The following is a 14553-nucleotide window of genomic DNA, read 5'->3' as shown; positions in this document are numbered from 1 at the left end:
AGGTGTAAGGTGGTTGAGGTGTGTGAAGATTGGGTCGGGTGGGGAAATGCTTATTTTACCATGTCAATGTTATTGTTTTTGTTATTGTTATAAAAATTTTGCAAATTCCTTGCTAAAAAATGTTTTTTAAAATGTAGAATTACAATAATCCAGACTCACCTGCCGAAGAGGTGCTTTCTTATCAAATAGATTCATAGAGGTCTACAGCACAGAAAAGGCCCTTCGGTCCATCCTTTCCAGCACTTGGCCCATAGCCCAGTAGGCCTTCGCACCGCAAGTATGTACGTCTACATACTTCTTAAATGTCCACCATCCATTCAGGCAGCACGTTCCAGACACCCACCAACCTCTGGGTGAAAAAGGTTTTCCTCACATCCCCTCTAAGCCTTCGGCCCCTCACCTTAAATCTATGCCCCCTGGTCATTGATCCCTCCACCAAGGGGAATGTTTCTTCTTGTCTACTATGTCTATGCCCCGTACAATCTTATGCATCTCAATCATGTCCCCCTCAGTCCCCTCTGCTACTAGGAAAACAGCCTTGGTCTATCCAATTTCTCTTGATAGCTAAAATTATAATAATAATCTTTATTGTCACAAGTAGTCTTACATTAACACAGCAATCAAGTTACTGTGAAAAGCCCCTAGTCGCCACATTCCGGCGCCTGTTCGGGTACACGTAGGAAGAATTCAGAATGTCCAAGTTACCTAACAGCACGTCTTTTGGGACTTGTGGGAGGAAACTGGAGCACCCGGAGGAAACCCACACAGATACACGGAGAACGTGTAGACTCCGCACAAGACAGTGACCCAAGCCGGGAATCGAACATGGGATCCTGCCGCTGTGTAGCAACAGTGCTAACCACTGTGTAACCATGCCGCCCATAACTCTCCAGCCCAAGCAACATCCTGGTAAATCTCTGCACCCTTTCAAGTGCTATCACATCCCTCCTATGATGTGGATTATAGAACTGCACACAATACTACAGCTGTGGCCTAACCAAAATTTTATACAGTTCCAGCATAACCCCCCTTCCCTTAAACTCTATGGGCGCTAGTGTCGCCGATTTATGGGGCGATTCAGGGAGAAGAGAAGGCATTGCTGGAGGGGATTAAGTCAAAGTGGGAGGAAGAGTTGGGGGAGCGCATGGAGGAGGGGTTGTGGTGTGAGGTACTCCAGAGGGTGAATGCTTCAACTTCATGCGCGAGGTTGGGGCTGATACAGCTGAAGGTGGTGTCTGGGGCGCACCTCACAAAGACGAGGATGAGCCGACTCTTTGAGGGGGTAGAGGATGTTTGTGATTAGTGTGGCGGGTTCCCGCAATCGCGTTCATATGTTTTGATCCTGTCTAAAGCTGGAGGGGCATTGGAGGGGGGGTCTTCAGGGTAATCCCGTAGGTGGTGCGCATGAAACTTGAACCGGGTCCCCTGGAAGCCATATTCGGGGTATCGAATCGGCCGAGGTTGGAAGCGGGTATGGAGGCAGATGTCTTAGTCTTCGCCTCGATGAGCGCCCGAAGGTGGATCCTGTTAGGGTAGAGGTCAGTTTCTCCACCCTATGCCTTGGCGGGGCTGGGTGGGGGGGGGGGTCTGCTGGAGTTCTTAACACTCGAGAAAGTGAAGTTTGAGTAGAGGGGAAGGATGGAAGGGTTCTACAATTCATGGGCTTATGCACTTCAAAGAATTGGATGACATTGAACATTAGGTGAGGTTGGGGGAGGGGGTTGAGGAGGGGAGGGGGGGGGTTGGACTGCGTATGCTGTTAGTAACTATGTATGGCTGGATGGTGGATCCCTGATTCTTTTTCTTTGATGTTTGTATTTAAAAGGTTGAGGGTTGTTTGGGGGTTGGTGGGAGGAAGGGATTGTTGGCCGGGGATTGTCATTTTATTTGTTACCGTTGATTGTTGATGGGAGTAAATTTGGATGAAAATGTGAAAAAGGATGAAACTAAAAGTATATATTTTTTTAACTCTATGGGCGCGATCCTATGGCCATGCTGCCCGAAAAGCAAATCCATGCAGTGCAGTCGATGAAAACCGGGAGACCCCGGTCCCAGGATCTACCCGGCTCGCCACACCACGCGAGATCCACAATGGACGGGATCACTTTTTGGCAAATCTGCATATTAGAATGAGGCAGTAAGTCTCACTCTACTGTGCAAATTCCCGAGGTGCCTGAGGCTTTGGGATTCAACCTCCTCACCTCAGAGACCTCGGTGTTTTGTTACCTGCGTGGTAAGTAACATGTGCTACTCAAACCTGGGTTAGTGATGAGGTATTCTGAATCCCGATGAAGAAGATTCAAACTCTTCCAGTCGTAACAAAAGGTTTATTGAGTAACTACAACAATATTTACATGAGTTCTTTACTTTAACTTTGATACTAGTGATAAGGTTAACAAGATCTAACTATGGTAACTATACGTAACTCCACTGGCCATCTAAACTAGTCTGCTGTTACTTTGATCACCGTGCACCCAAGAGAGAGAGCGAGCCCCAATGTGGCTGCCTTTTATACCCTGTTGATTCGGCCTCTAGTGATCATGTGGTGCTACTGATGACACATTAATCCCTTGTGTACATGCATACATAGAGATCACCACATCCCCCTTTTTTTCGTGTTACATATTTTCTGTACGTTGTAAAGAAAATTGAACAAAACATAATGGATGCAGCTTGCAAATGCATTACAGAAAATCAATGAGTTAGTCCGTCAAATGTTAATACATTTAGTCTCTTAAGTTTTTGTTTTTTGCTTGCATAAAATAGGTAGACAAATGACATTATGTACAAGTTGTGATGATCTTGACGATTATGCCCAGCCTTAATTTTAAAAAAATTTTGTGAGTCTGATTTATGCTTTTCTTTTTCTATGCTTGTGGTAGCGATTCTGTGTTACATCTTTGTTGTCTGACCTGGACTTTTTCTTGTGTTTGTGATATTGATTCTGTATGTCATCTTTGTTGGCTGACCTGGACTTTTTCCTGTGTTTGTGGTGTTGATTCTGTATGTCACCTTACTTGACAGCTGGTTTGCTTGTTTGTTGTGGAGCAAATGTGAATTTGTGAGATTTGTTGCCATGCCATGGCATGTTTGTACTCTTGCCATTGTTTTGCAGCGTGCTGTGGCATTGTCCTTCATGTGCAGAGTTGTACCATGTTGTACAGGTCGTTATTTCATTGTTGTCATTTCTGTCTTGGTCATTTTCATTGTCGTTCTTGTTGTTTTCTTTGTCATGCTTATTGTTTCTGTTTTTGTTGTTTTCGCTGTTGTTCTTGTTGTTTTTCTCATCGTGCTCATTGTTTCTGTTTTTGTTGTGCTTCTTGTTGTGTTTGTTGTTCTTGTAGTTTTTGTTGTTGTGCTTGTAGTTTTTGATGTTGCTGTCGTTGTTCTTGTTTCTGCAGTGCTTCGTGTTGTTTTTGTTGCTCTTGTTGCGCTCCATGTTGTTTTTGTTGTTGCTGTTGCGCTCAATGATTACCTGCGTGGTAGGTAACATGTGCTACTCAAACCTGGGTTAGTGATGAGGTATTCTGAATCCCGATGAAGAAGATTCAAACTCTTCCAGTAGTAACAAAAGGTTTATTGAGTAACTACAACAATATTTACATGAGTTCTTTACTTTAACTTTGATACTAGTGATAAGGTTAACAAGATCTAACTATGGTAACTATATGTAACTCCACTGGCCATTCTAAACTAGTCTGCTGTTACTTTGACCACATGCACCCAAGAGAGAGAGCGAGCCCCAATGTCGCTGCCTTTTCTACCCCTGTTGGTCCGGCCCTCTAGTGATCATGTGGTGCGACTGATGACACATTAACCCCTTGTGTACATGCACACATAGAGATCACCACACTCGGGTGAGTGCTATTCAGCACTGGTCCCCTCACATGAGGACGCAATGGAACGGCATGCCCTTTGGGCAGGGTGGTGACCTGGCACTGCTGATGCCACCTTGATGCCAGCCTGGCACTCCCAGGTGTCATTTCCAGCCGGCATGGGTACGGCCGGGTTGACACTTCCACGGTGCAAGCTGGCTTCGTTTTTGCTCATGCGATCGGGCAGGGGTTGCCAGCGTGGGTGTTGTGGGGCTGTGGGTGAGGCGGGGGGGGGGGGGGGGGTCCTCCCATAGTGGGTTCGGGCTGGGTGGAGGTCAGGGATTGTTTCAGGGGTCTTGGAGATCAGGATGTCATTTAAAAATGGCGGCCCCATCTCTTGCTACATGGGGAGTTCTGGTGAGCGGAGCTCCCCACTGTACGAAACAGGGTTATGTGCAGCCTCGGTCGCGAGTTCTGCGATCAGGCCCCTTATTCAATGCGCTCGCTAAGGGACTTTGTTCCCTTTAGGGAGAATCGTGCTCTCGGTGTGTGCTCGACTGGGGAGAAACTCCCCAAGGCCCAAAAAAGGACTAAGGGCTGAATTCTCCGCACCCCGACGCCAAGATAGCGGCCGGCGTCGGGGCAGAGAATCCACTTCCCCGCCACGGAATTGGGACTGACGCCAGATCCCTGATTCTGCGGGCCCTGAAAAGCGGCATACTCGGAGAGTACACCGCGCAGCCTAGCACCTACCTGGGGCCATGCTGGAGGCACGCTCCGCCATTCTCCGCCCCCGACTGGCCGAAGTCCCGACGGCGTGGATCTACTGTGGTCCTGACGGTTGGGAAACTGGCGTGGCAGCTGCAAACTAAGTCCACGGCTGCCCTGATTGGGGGTGGGCCGATCGGAGAGCAGGGGGGCCTTATACGCGGCCGGGCAATGTTTGGGCGGGCAGTCAGGGTCGGGCGAGCGGCCAATCAGGGTCTATTTTCAGTGTCCAGCTCCGCGGTCCAGGTCCGCCATGGAGCACGCCGTGGCCACTGGAGGCCACCGCCGTGCGCATGCGTAACCTCTGACCCGGAGGTGCGGGGGCCTGTATCTGCAGCAAAAGCTGCTAGGTCCACGCCAAGTCCTTGCTAGTCCCCTGCAGGGTTAGGAATATGTGGCCCTTCCACGCCAGTTCTTCTGGCGTGAATGTCCAGCGTTTTGACGCTGGCGTGGGAACATAGTCACAATAACGGAGAATCCAGCCCTAGGTGTGTGTGGATCTCACCCAAAACGCCGACAGGAGACATCCTGCCAAACCCACCTAAAATGACATAAGGGCTGGATTCTTTGGTCATGTCCGCTGCAGGATTGCCGCAGACCATGTAAAGGTCCATTGACCTGGGGCGGGAATTTCCCGTCGCCGGGCGGGTGCAGCCAAAGAAACCCAGCTCCTGGCTTTGGGAGAGTTCAGGTTGTGAAAGCTACTCGTTTTAATGTGAGTCCTGGAGTAAGCCAGGAATGAGCTAAATGCAGGAATTTTTCACAATTTATTTTTTGAAAACTCTTCATGGTGCCAACAAATGAAGGGAAGTGACTTATTCTTTTATTGAACTTAAAGATGGAGGCTAATTAGCCCATCAGACCTGTTCCAGCTATTTGAAAGATATGCCCAATGGCTTCCATTCCTTTTTCCCTCCAGTCCCGATTTCTTTGCCTTTTGAAAGCCACCTCACTGCTGAATCTGTTCCAAAACTCTTTCAGGCAGCGCATTCCAGATCACGACTTGCTGTGCAAAAAAAAATCTTCTCTTCTTTCCTCTGGTTCTTTAGGCAATTATGTTAACATTTTTTAACATTTCCCTCAGCACGAAACAAACGTTTATGGGTTGTCTCCAGGAAGGCCAACCCATTCAATGTTTTTTTTTAACTAAAAGAGCTTTTATGATTTGTGTTGTTGAAAAATAAGTCATAATTTTCTGTGAAGCTCCAGCATTTTTTTTGTCGAATGTTGGGTGTGGCTGCATAACAGTCTTCAAACCTAAGCAAAACAGCTTTGATAATTGTGAAACCCAGCCTGTGAGTGTAGCTTTGCAAGGGGCGGGGGGCGGGTGGGGAGAGAAATCCTGCCTCTTTAAAATGCATGTGGATCCACCCATAAACAACTGAACACACAGCTAAGTCTGGCGTCAAACAGCCCAGTCTGGAGACACTAATGATTGTGCACTTGAACAACAGCCTCTCAGTGCTATGAATCAAAAGAGGCATGGCAGAGGTTTATGAGGAAGTGTCTCAACTGCTGCAGGTGTTCCTTCCATATCAAAGGTAGACCAACAGGAAGCTTCAGGTCTCGAGATAAAAGCTTTCAACTTGTTAGAGGCAATCCAGCCTGGGTGTCTGAACCACAAACTTCACTCTGCGCCAGCTGGGATCACTCTGAACATCCTCCGCCTTGCCCACTACCAAAAAAAAACTCTTGTGAGCTTTGTCTCCATAATACCACCCCTAAAATGCTAGCTACAACATACAGGCAAAGCAAGATTGATAATAGCAAAGAAGTAGAGATAACTGAGGGCACAATTAGCTCTTTCTAGCAATTTTTTAAACAAATATTTCACCTTTGTGGCTTCAGCATCATTTTAAGTTAAATATATTTAATTGCTTGATAACATTTTGAACATTCATGTTTAAGTTTAAACTTGCCGTCAAAGATTAATTTATTCTGACATTGCAAGCCATTTCCAATTATATATGCTCCCCCAAAATATTTGCATGTGAATAGCAATTTATTTTCATTGTCCCTTTTCTAAATTCCATCTTGTTTCTTGCGGGAGTTTTAAAAAAAAAATTGCATTAGCAGATCTCTCATGGTGTTAATGAGAAGACATGCTTGTTTTATACTGATGGGAGCACTGTGTCACATCACACTCAGTTATATCCGGTGATTGCTACCAAACTGTCTCTTTAAGGACACAAAGCCTAATTGATGTAAACATGAGATCACAAGGGTAAGAGGTTAGGTGTTGAGAAGGAAATTTTACAAATTGGCAGGTGCTTCCCAGCTGCAAATTTCCCACTTCCAGGTCAGAAGAAGCTAGCATGAAATTAGTGCCTGTATTATTTGTATTTTTAGAGACTTTAGTGAAGTGTGATGGAGTCAAACATTTAAATAGATTATTACTTTATTGGATTTTTATTATTCTTAAATACAATGAAACTAGTTCAGTGACTGTTGACAGAACATGATAATAAGTTGATGTGATAAAGGCCCTCAATGATTTCTTACATCTAGAACGTTTCTGGGCAGCCAGGGTTAAATACAACTAATTTCATTTTGAAGAAATTGTTTAAGCAAATGTCCTTTTTGTTCTGATGAACTTGTACATTAGCAAAGGCAACTTCATTAGCTTTTCCACCAATCCATTCCAGATTACAGCAATCCATCATCATCATCATTTATCAGATCCTGGGCTCATAGTCATCGCTGTGACTCTGTCCTGGATTAGTCTTTTTATTTGCCAATAACTTCATTTAATTTGCAGATTGGCATGTTATATCAGTGCAGGTATTCTTTTTCTTTTGTAGTGCCAGCAAGGCCAGAATTCAGTGTTAACGGGCATGACACACCATGAGAATTCCAATCATGCTATCTCAGTATAGTTCAGTTGATAAAGACACCCTCTGGCATAATGCTGGACATAAAAATCAGGAAAATCCCAGATTCCTTCCCTGAGCTATGTGATTTCAGATGGAGCCACAGACAGGGAGCGGGATTCTCCACTCTCGCGCCGAAGTGGCCGCGCCGTCGTGAACGCCGTCGAGGCTCACGACGGCGCGGAACGGCCCCGGTCCCGACCGATTCAGGCCCTGACAATGGGCCAGTATCAGGGCCGCGTCATCTACACGCGCCAGGCCTTGTCGCCCGCGTAAAAGCGGCGCCGCATAGATGACGCGGACGGCGCCGCATAACGGGCGTCATCTGCGCATGCCGTCCTCTCTAAGTCCGCCCCGCAAGAAGATGGGGGACGGATCTTGCAGGGCCGCGGAAGGAAGGAGGTCCTCCTTCAGAGAGGACGGCCTGACGATCGGTGGGCACCAATCGCGGACAACCCCACATTCCAGGTGAAGCCCGGTGCAGGATCCCCCCTCGCTCCCCCACAGGCCGCCCCCCCAGCGTTCACACACCGCCCACGACTGCAGCGACCAGGTGTGGACGGCGCCGGGGGGAACCCGCCGTTTTGGCCTGGCCGCTCGGCCCATCCGGGCCTCAGAATAGCGGGGGTGCCGGAGAATTGCCATTTTCGGTGTCTCCGGCGATTCTCCGGCCTGCGACCCGCAAAACTCGACTGGGCCGTTCCCGCCGCTTGGGAGAATCGCGGGAGGGCGTCGGACCAGCGTCCCCGGAAATTTTGGCGGCCCAGGCGACTCTCCCAACCGGCGTGGGAGTGGAGAATCGCGCCCAGGAGCTCTACTTCTGAGTGTAATGTCTCTGGGCTAGGGAAAGAAGGAGACAAAAAAAATTTTGCATTTATATAGTGTGTCTTTTACAACCATTTGTCTTCAGGAAAGGAGAAAATTGAGCAAAGTTATCCAATTTGGACAGCCTGCCAAAATTATTTAATAAGGATTAGTGTAATAGTAAAGTTTTTTCATTGGATGTCACTATAAAATTCCACACAGCAATTTTCAGGGGAGTAAATTTCTTCCATTTAATGTTGGTGACACGATGATTAACATGAATTTAAAGAATTCAGATGTTCACTATAAATAACACACATAGGGGAACGTTTTCCTCTGTCATAGATGCAAAGAATGTCACAGCAAAGAAGGAGGCCATTCGGTCCATCCTGCCTGTACTAGCACCAATTTGTCCCTCTCCCCTCTTCTCTCCTCACTGCCCTGCACATTCCCCACCTTCAAGCACTTATCCAATTGCTGCTTGAAAGTCACCACTGAATCTGTTCCTAACAATTCATTCCAGATTATAGCAGTCCATCATCATTTGTGCTCTGTCAGATCCTGGACTCATAGTCATCTCTGTGACTTGGGCAGCATGGTAGCACAGTGTATAGCACTGCTGCCTCACGGCACCGAGGTCCCAGGTTCAAGCCCAGCTCTGGGTCACTGTCCATGTGAAGTTTGCACATTCTCCCTGTGTTTGCGTGGGTTTCGCCCCCACAACCCAAAGATGTGCAGTGTAGGTGGATTGGCCACACTAAATTGCCCCTTAATTGGAAAAAATGAATTGGGTACTCTAAATTTATTTTTTAAAAAGAAAAAAATCTCTGTGACTCTCTGTCCTGGGTCGGTCTTTTCATTTGCCAATGACTTCACTTAATTTTGAAGCCGTCCAACATTGATATTCTCTTCCTTTCTCCTGCTTTGTTTTCCTTGAAGTCTTCCCCCCTCTCACCAGTCTACCTAGCCTATCTGCCTTTGCCTACGTACATGCAGCAATTCCTTTGTTCATTTATCCTCCTCAGCATTTCATCATTTATAAATGTTTCTACCCAGATGATCCTTTCCATTCTGCTCTAAGTCCATATTATCAAAGCTATTTAGCGAGTTGCTCTCTTTTCATGCACTGTTTTAAAAATAAATTCTCCTCATTACCACTCTGGTTCTTTTGTCAGCCACCTTTGTCCCCTGGTTACCAACCCGTCTTTCAGTGGAAACAGGTTCTCCCTGTTTACTCTCTCAAAACCCCTTGTAATTTTGATAACCTCTGCTGGATCTCTCCTTAATATTCTCCACTCCAAGACTTTTCTTTTTTTAAAAATTTTTTTTATTCTCCTCCATTTTCACATTTTCTCCCACATTTACATCCATCAACAATAAACAATAATCAGCAAGATATGTCAGTCCCCATAATAACAACAATGATCCCATCTACCCACCAACCCCTAAACCTCAACCTGCATGTTTACATAAACAAATGACAAAAATAAATCAGGGATTACCCGTAGTCACCCTTAATCTTACACAGCTCCCAGCCCCCCCCCCGCCCCCCCCCCCCCCCGCCCCCCCCACCCCCCACCCCGACCCCAGGCCTCCAGCTCCTCCCGTCCACTGCCTCTTGTAAAACTCCTCCCCCTACCCTTGGTTCCTTCCGCCCCAACTTTCCACCCCGGCTAGACCACTTGGACCCTGTTCTGCCAGGCTCCGATGGCCGCAGCCCCTCCCCCCCACCTCACTCCCGTTCACTGGCCGGCTTAAACCGGCCAGCGTGGAGGCCCCCGCCCGGGTCCCTTTCCCACTTGCCGGGCCCCAGGAAAGCCCAAAGATCCCCTTTTAGCACACAAACCCCGCCTATCCACCAACACCCCAAAGAACTCTCATTTCAAGTGAAAGTCCCGTCCCTTCCCTCGTCCAAATATAGAACATAGAACATAGAACGATACAGCGCAGTACAGGCCCTTCGGCCCACGATGTTGCACCGAAACAAAAGCCATCTAAACTACACTATGCCATTATCATCCATATGCTTATCCAATAAACTTTTAAATGCCCTCAATGTTGGCGAGTTCACTACTGTTGCAGGTAGGGCATTCCATGGCCTCACCACTCTTTGCGTAAAGAACCTACCTCTGACCTCTGTCCTATATCTATTACCCCTCAGTTTAAAGCTATGTCCCCTCGTGCTAGCCATTTCCATCCGCGGGAGAAGGCTCTCACTGTCCACCCTATCTAACCCCCTGATCATTTTGTATGCCTCTATTAAGTCTCCTCTTAACCTTCTTCTCTCTAACGAAAACAACCTCAAGTCCATCAGCCTTTCCTCATAAGATTTTCCCTCCATACCAGGCAACATCCTGGTAAATCTCCTCTGCACCCGCTCCAAAGCTTCCACGTCCTTCCTATAATGCGGTGACCAGAACTGTACGCAATACTCCAAATGCGGCCGTACCAGAGTTTTGTACAGCTGCAACATGACCTCATGACTCCGGAACTCAATCCCTCTACCAATAAAGGCCAACACTCCATAGGCCTTCTTCACAACCCTATCAACCTGGGTGGCAACTTTCAGGGATCTATGTACATGGACACCTAGATCCCTCTGCTCATCCACACTTCCAAGAACTTTACCATTAGCCAAATATTCCGCATTCCTGTTATTCCTTCCAAAGTGAATCACCTCACACTTCTCTACATTAAACTCCATTTGCCACCTCTCAGCCCAGCTCTGCAGCTTATCTATGTCCCTCTGTAACCTGCTACATCCTTCCGCACTGTCGACAACACCACCGACTTTAGTGTCGTCTGCAAATTTACTCACCCACCCTTCTGCGCCCTCCTCTAGGTCGTTGATAAAAATGACAAACAGCAACGGCCCCAGAACAGATCCTTGTGGTACGCCACTTGTAACTGAACTCCATTCTGAACATTTCCCATCAACCACCTTCTTTGTCTTCTTTCAGCTAGCCAATTTCTGATCCACATCTCTAAATCACCCTCAATCCCCAGCCTCCGTATTTTCTGCAATAGCCTACCGTGGGGAACCTTATCAAACGCTTTACTGAAATCCATATACACCACATCAACTGCTCTACCCTCATCTACCTGTAGAGTCACCTTCTCAAAGAACTCGATAAGGTTTGTGAGACATGACCTACCTTTCACAAAGCCATGCTGACTATCCCTGATCATATTATTCCTATCTAGATGATTATAAATCTTGTCTCTTATAATCCCCTCCAAGACTTTACCCACATATATACCACCTTGGCTCCTTTAATCTCTACACCCGCGCGCAGTGATACAAAAAAGAAGAAAATACAGTCATGAGGTTACATTGGCACATGGCCATTCCTCAGTTTGTCAGTTCTGCCACAGTCCTTCTGCTTTCGCAAACTCCTCCGCTGCTTCCGCCGGTCCAAAATAAAAGTCCCTGAGCTTGTAAGTCACCCTCAGCTTCGCTGGATATACAATGCCGCACCGCACCTTGCCCTCTTCACCCGGTTGAAGGCAGCCTGCCTCCTTTCCAGCTCCACCGTAAAGTCCTGGTATACACGTATACCAGCTCCAGCCCACTGCACCACCCGCTTCTGCTTGGCCCGGCTCAGGACCTTCTCCTTCACCCTGTACTTACGGAAGCACAGAGTCACTGCCCTTGGCAGCTCACTCGCCTTTGGTACAGGCCTCCACGACCGATGAGCCCGATCCAGTTCATATCGGGAGGGGTCCTCCCCCTCCCCCAGTAGTTTTGCCAGCATCGCGGCAAAATACTCAGTCGGCTTCGGTCCTTCAACTCCTTCGGGCAGCCCCACAATCCTCAAATTCTGCCGCCTGGATCTGTTTTCCAGATCTTCCATTTTTCCTCGCAGATCCTTGTTAGTATCCATCACCTTCCGCATCTCTTTCCCCATCGAGGCAAGTTGATCACCGTGCTGCAATAACGTCTCCTTCACTTCCTTCAGCGCCTCCCCTTGCTCTCGCACCTCTGCCACTGCGCTCGCCACCTCCGTCCTCACCGGGGAAACCGCCTCCTCCACCAGCACACTCAAAACCTCCCTCATCTCCTTCCTCACCGTCTCCATGCATTTCGCAATCTGCGCCAACTGCTTTTCAAATTCCGCAGCCATCACCTTGGTTATTTCTTCAGCCATAAGCAGTGCGGCCTTCCCTGGTGCTCCAGCCTCCATTTTTCCTGGTGACCCCGCGGTGACCTTTCCACTCCCCGACGGACCTCCAGCTGTTTTTTTTCGGCCATTTTTCTGCTCACCCTCGACATTTTTCTTTGGGGTTTTTTTTCCCTCCTGTGTCTTCTCAGTGCCTCCTCCGTGCCTTCTCCCTTCTTCTGCCGCCTCCGCGGACCCTGGGACCGGGCTTAAAACCCCGAAATTGCCGTTCCCGAGCGGGGGCTCTCCATTGTGCGGCCGCCTCCCGCCCGCCGTCACCGGAAGTCCTCCACTCCAAGACTTTTCTAGTCTCTCCACCCAATCACATGCAACATATTTTCACTGCACTTGAAAGATTTCCATACAACATAATTACTGCATATTTTTTCAATTCAGAGTTCTCGAATCCAGTATTGGGCTCTGGCAAGTTAAACAGGGACAATGGAATCCTAGTTTCATAATCCTGGGTTCCACAGAGCCAGAAAAAGCAATTGCGGTTTAGATCCCAATTAAGTTCATTCCTGTTCTTTTCCACAACTTTAATACATGTATGCTGAGAGGGGGGGGGGCGAGAGAGTACACTCGAGCAAGAGTTTGTGTAACTGTGAGGTCCAAGATAATCTTACAATAAACACAGCAAGAGTAACTTCAATGCCTCAAGAATAGATGTGCTCAAGTCACACAGCATCTAACGCAGGAGTCTGTCTGTCAAAACAAGTCGTAACAGCATCAGTCCATTACTTTTCCGTGTGTAATTCAAATTTTGATTCAAGGTAATAATAAGATATACACGGATAAACATTCTTCAATGTATCATCAGTTCTCTGAAGCCCAGAAAAGCAATCAGACATTTTCTAAATACTGGGCGGGATTCTCCGGTCTGCCAGCCGCCATTCACTGGCAGCGGGGGGCTATCTTCCCGTCAATTGTCAATGGGATTTCCCATTGTAACCACCCCACCCTGACGGGAAACCTGCTGGTGGGGCTGTGCTGCCTGCGGGAAGGTTGAATCGCAATGACTGAAGAATTCTGACCACTATTTCTAGATAAATCTCACTTTTTCTCATAATCTATACTGTAAGCCCAGGTTCTCCACATGGATTTTCCCAAATAAAATCTTTAAATATCAATTTGTTGTGTGGGCTACCTGTGAATATTTTAGCAGCACTCAAATCATGGAGAAATTCTGGATGATTGCATTTGGATATTTTCCTGCCTGCTAGTGCACAAAATTGATCACACCCAGAATTAATTTCAAAGTAGTCAATCTCTTCAGCCATTTTGTTTTAGCGAAGTTGCAAACTCATTACGAAAAATATAGTCAAGGTTCTGCTGTTTCTTTACCAAACTAGGGCAAGTTAAATAAGTAAGTAAAGTTGCCATAGTCCCAGGTGACCAGAGGCTGCTTTCTCCTTTGAGGGGTGGAGAGCTGACTGGGGGTGATTTAACCTGAGGATCACCACACCTCAGCCCAGGGGCAAGGTTGAGAAAGCGGGGCCTTCATGAATAACCTCAGCCAGTACGGGGATTGAACCCGCGCTGTTGGCCTAGCTCTGCCTCACAAACCAGCTGTCCAGCCAACTGAACTAACCCAAATTAAAAAAACACACAAGGAAGAAAAGATTCAAAGGATATATTGATAGCACGAGATGAGATAAATTAGGAGGAGACTCAAAACACTAGAGCAGAATCAGCAACATAGGCCTGTTGGATTAATGTTCTGTTTCTTTGCTATAGATTCCATGTAATTCTATGTCCATTAAAAGCAACTCCAGTGTGGGTTATTGTTATTATTGGTTGTGGATGGTGGTATAGTGTTATAGTGGTGTGTCACTCTGGGTTCAAATCCCACCACCGTGCCTGGTAGAATTTAGATTTAGGCAATAAATATGGAATATAAAACTAGTCTGAGTAATGGTGATAGCTATAATCGATTGCTGTAAAGATTTTGCCTGTAAGAAAGGAAATCTGCCATCCTTACCCCACCTGGCCTAAATGTGACTCCAGATCCACAGCAATGCGATTGACTCTTAAACGCCCTCCATCAGTTCAAGGGCAGTTAGGGATGGGCAACAAGTGCTGGCCTTGCCAGCGATGCCCACATCCCATGCAAGAATACAGAAAATAAATTATTGC

This window comes from Scyliorhinus torazame, chromosome 21, assembly GCF_047496885.1.
Source record: "Scyliorhinus torazame isolate Kashiwa2021f chromosome 21, sScyTor2.1, whole genome shotgun sequence".
Lineage (NCBI taxonomy): Eukaryota > Metazoa > Chordata > Chondrichthyes > Carcharhiniformes > Scyliorhinidae > Scyliorhinus > Scyliorhinus torazame.
The sequence above is the reverse complement of the archived record's forward strand: the minus strand, read 5'-3'. Positions refer to the sequence as shown.